Here is a 4,763-nt window from a genome sequence, read left to right on the forward strand (position 1 = left end):
ACAAGAAGATATTTTCACTGAAGTGCATTTTGAACATCGTGCACATTACCAACAGGTAACCACTAAACTAGAACAAACATCAACCTCTGGAGCTGAAAAAATAAGACAATGCGGATGTAACAAACACTGCAGTTCCTCTTGTGGCACCTCTGGTTCTTTGTTGTTGTTGTTGTTTTGGGGTTTTTTGGCACCACGCTATATTTTAACACGGGAGTCTTTTTGGAACAAGTCTTGAGTGGCCTCTGAAAAAACTGCAGTTCTGTTTTGGCTTTATTTGCCACGTGGTGTGGACATTGAGTTTCCACCCAATAGCCCTCAAATTACTGCATAATTCGAGATGTATAAGATTCCAGATTCTGTTAAATTTAACATGTTACATTTTGCTCATGAAATAAAATTACATTCACCACACACTGTAACCCCAAGCACATTAATAGCATAATTATTGTTTAATGACTACTGTTCAGGAAAACCAATAGTTCCAAGTGCTTCGTAATGACAATTAAAAAGCAAATGGTAGTAATATTCATGCTAATAGAACATTAGTTTGTGTTAACCAAGTTCACCATGGCAATAAAGTGTTGTCATAAACCTGGATTCAACTTCTGGGAAAAGTTGCCCAATGCAGCTCACTGAGGTTTAGTGATTCAACAATGTAATGTTAGCAGTAACCGTAAAGGGTAACCATCAGTCTTTTATTTAAAATTGACCAGAGGACTAAAAGAACAGCAATTTTTGTCAATTTTTTGTCAGTTTTTCTTTCTCTTTTGGTTTTTAGTCGTGGTTTTCAATTCAGTTTGGTTAGGTAGTTTCCAGAGTGAGTTTCCTTATTTCATTTCAGTTTTTATTGATTAAAAAAATGTAGGTTTTGTTTTTTTGTTTATTTTACATTTTCCAATGTTAGTTCTAGTATTTTTTTTTTATGTTGAACTATGAATCAGTATTTTCCAGCAGCAAGAAGTAAGAAGTTTAGACTCACACACACACACACAACACAAACATGTTTTTATGGCAGTTGACTCACAGTCATGCTTACATCTCAAGTCCCAATAAACAAATGCGTCAAAGTCCCCTCAGGGTCAAACCTCACCAAAATAAGTATCTAATCTCCATTAGATTTTTTTATTCAGTTTTTAAATGCATGGCTTTATTCTTATTTTGATTAACAAAAATGTTTTTAACACTTTGTTTTAGTTTTTACTTTAACTATAATAACCTTGGTAACCACTTACCAATATGTATCTGGACTGTGGGTCAGGAAAAAGGGGTTAGATAACTGATGCAATGCCCTGTGAGAGCATCCTGGGTAGCTCATTATGTTTGTCATTGTTTATAAGTCATTAAAACGTTTTAAAGCTTTTATTACTGCAGAGTTTAGGGATGTTTACTGTAGCTGCATTGGAACCTTATTAATATACACCTTTTTTCCATCTGCACATATCGCTGTCATGCAAACCCAACGAAAGGTTTGTGTAAGAGGTAAGAGCTGTGGTTTTAGTTAGTTTCTTTGGTCCAGTGGCAGCAGTGTGCTAGGTAAATAAGTTCTGCTGCAGTCTTAAAAGTGCCACTTCTTTCATCACAGGAAGTTTTACAACACTATAATTCTCAGCAAACAGTGTTAGTTTCAGTTAGCTCAAGGAAGAGGAACCAAAAGCAGGACTAAAAACAAGCAGCGCTGTAAAGGAAAGTAAAGAAGACCTTTAATAAATTAACACACACAAAAAAATTAGCTGATATTAAAATTTCAAAAAAGACAGGTAACCACAACTTGAAGAAGTAGTCTGAGGCTAATTCTGGGAATCAAAATTCAGCCAGATAACGCGCAGATACAGCTTGCTAACCATGCTAGCTAGTGTTAGCGAGTGACTTAGCGCTCTGCCCTTTAATCCAAACATGGTAACTTTGGTTTCAAAACAAGGAAGCTGGAGATGCTTAGATACTAAAATTGAGCCTTCAAAACAGAACTTTACATGGGTGATGATATGGTTGCCAAGACATCTTTAAACAAACACGGAGGAAGTAAACAAAACTGAGAGTGAGTAAAGTACTACGATAACACTCAGAGAGCACGAACCTCCACCAAGGCAGCTCGCTCTCTTGACAGTATTTACTTTGAATGCAATAGTGTATTTATTGTGTGTTGTATCTATTCATTTTGTTTTCTTTGGTCTTTTTAAATGTACTGTAGGATGCTTGTAGTGCATTAAATCAAGTGCTAAGTGCAGGTTTATGTTATTTGCCCCCCTGTTGAAACCCATTTCCATTTGGGCGGGAGGGCACATGTGTGTACATGTGTAGCATTCATTTTACTGTTTGTTTAATTAGTTTAAATGTTTAATGAATATCAGGTGAAAAGAGGAAATCCCCTGCATCAAAAAAAAATAAATGAAAAAAGTAAAACTAATACTTATTCAGGAACATGGTGCATGTATTCAAATTGTTGTATATTTACACTGTTATAACCTATTATTGTAATGTATATAAATCCATAATAAAATGAAACAACTATACACAAAAAAGTATCCCATGCCCACATGTTCTTGTCAGAAACCTCTTATTGTTTATTGAGAGCATTATTATCACATTGACCTTCAGATTAATCTATTAAACTCGAAAGAGTTCAAGTGTGACATGATATTTTCTGATCTTTGTAGGGTACTTTCTGGATGTTGAAAACACACAACATTTGTAAGACTGATAGTTACTAAGTTATAACCTTAGGTTATAAGGTTCAATTTTCAATCAATACTCAATTAATCAATAAAGTGACTTTGAAGACCTTAGTGCATGTACGGATTAATGGATTGTTACCATGACTCCACTCTACACCCCTACAATGTTTAATCAAAATTCACTGAAACTTTTTTAAGCTATTGTGTTTACAGACAGAATCGCAAGTAAGCAACATTACAAAAAAATAACCTCCTTGGCAGAGGTAAGACTTCTTTTATGATTCCTTTTATTTCAGATTAAATGATTGTACTGGTGTTTTCCATGTAATACAGACATTCTGATATCAGATGTATCTGCTAATTCATTACACTCCATTTCCATCTTCAGCTGGACACTGCCTCAACTCTAGTGAGTGCAGTGGGCAGTGGACACTGGAGAGGACAGTCAATCAATCAATCAATAACACATGTAAGCAGCTTGACAATGGCGATAGTCTGTTTGTCCTCATTTGCTTTTTATCTGTTAGACCACTGTTCCATGTCACAATGCCACACTGCTCAGTCATCTGGGTGGAGTGGGAGCCAAACACATGGATCTCTTCCTCTGTTTTACCACAGGTTTGCTGAGGTTTCTCTAGTTGTTGTTCCTGAATGGTAGGTACAGTGTCCTGGTCCCTCAGTCCTCCTGTCCTGCCTGCTCCAGGCTTTGCCTTCTCTCTGTCCTTCACTCTCTCCTCTCTGTGTGCTTGTGTGTCTGTGTCAATGTTCATGGGAAGGACTCATTGTGGGTTCCCGCCTCTGGCTGAACACACCTGCAACAATCAATCACCTGTTCTCGATGATCTCGTTAAGAAGCACTATTTAAGAGGGCGGCTGAGGTTCATTCTTCTCTGGATCGTTGAACTGTGCTGTTAGTAAAGCCGTGGCTCTTTTGTCTTTTCCTTGCCTTTATAAACTCGCAACTAATCTCATCCTTCTTCCTCTTGTATACAGACCTTCCCTGGATTTTCCCTGTCCTGGAGTTCTTGGAGAGACTGCTTGAGCTGAGTCAGTGTGGATCCCCTGTTCCCCCTTCGTACTACCTGTATATATCACCCTGGCGTTTCACTGTAAATAAATGCACTAAACTTGATCCCTCTGAGTCCTGCCATTGAGTCCACTCCATCCAGCATTCCTGACATATAGTAGCCAAACAGTTATATATTAATAATAAATAAAAGATCACACTTGGAACTCAGGGAAAAGCAAAACGATCTTCAGCGCCATTCTTTACGTCTGGTGGCTTTAACATAATCTGTTTATATGACAGGAACAAAAACCTTTTTCTGCCAAAGAATGCAGTGTATTGTGCTAACAGAAGTAAGGCTGATACAGTAATCCTGTGGTGACAGTTATCTCAAGATGTAAATACCTGGCCAGTTCCTGTATCTGTTCACCAGGCCACACAGATCCTGTATGAATGCTTGTGTGCGCAGAAGCCCCTCTGGAGATGGAGCCATGTGCGTCACACCACAGATCAGCCTATTATCCATAGCTGAAGGCGACAGGAGAAGAGGGCTAGGGGCTGTGCAGGCAGGTGATAGTATGCTTGGCAGAGAGAGTGGCAAGAGGAGGAGATAAAGCACGATGACAGGCAGTCAGCGAGTGCATGTAATTAAAAAGAGTAAAAGCAGGAAGTAAACGACAGCATTAACCAAAGAAGTGGGAGATGGCACGGGGAGGAAAGGGTACGCAAACAGAGCGCGACGAGGAAAGCATTAGAAAGAGGTCAGCACTCAGTGGAGCAGGAGAGTGCACCTTTCATAGTGATTTGGTGATGTAATGCTCTTATTCGACTGCTCCGAAAAATGACAGAGTGAAAGGATTAAAAACAAAAAACAAAGAGAGAGTCTGGGTCACTTTTAGTCTTGTTTCTCACCACTCTGCTCATTCACACATGCAGGATTTTGTGCAGCAAGCACATCATTGTCACATATAAAAACCACACAGGCATTCACATTGAATTGTTTTCATGCACTTTGATTGATTTTCCATTAATCAAAGTTGCTTCCCTTGCTGCACCTTTTGGGCTGTCCGTGTATACATACACAA

At 38.5% G+C, this 4,763-nt stretch overlaps 1 long non-coding RNA gene across 1 annotated transcript; it reads left to right on the plus strand.

Moving 5' to 3' along the window:
* Positions 1-623: 623 nt before the first annotated feature.
* On the plus strand, positions 624-3,769 carry LOC147311401 (uncharacterized). The gene is made up of 4 exons (XR_015125392.1): positions 624-3,141; positions 3,291-3,326; positions 3,449-3,582; positions 3,666-3,769. It is a non-coding gene; the product is annotated as an uncharacterized LOC147311401 (long non-coding RNA).
* The last annotated feature ends 994 nt before the right edge of the window (positions 3,770-4,763 follow it).

The sequence above is a fragment of the Aulonocara sp. 'chitande type north' Nkhata Bay genome, linkage group LG16 (assembly GCF_057382095.1).
Source record: "Aulonocara sp. 'chitande type north' Nkhata Bay isolate Kocher_YH1m ecotype deep benthic linkage group LG16, A_spYH_male_GT1.1, whole genome shotgun sequence".
NCBI classification, from domain to species: Eukaryota; Metazoa; Chordata; class Actinopteri; order Cichliformes; family Cichlidae; genus Aulonocara; species Aulonocara sp. 'chitande type north' Nkhata Bay.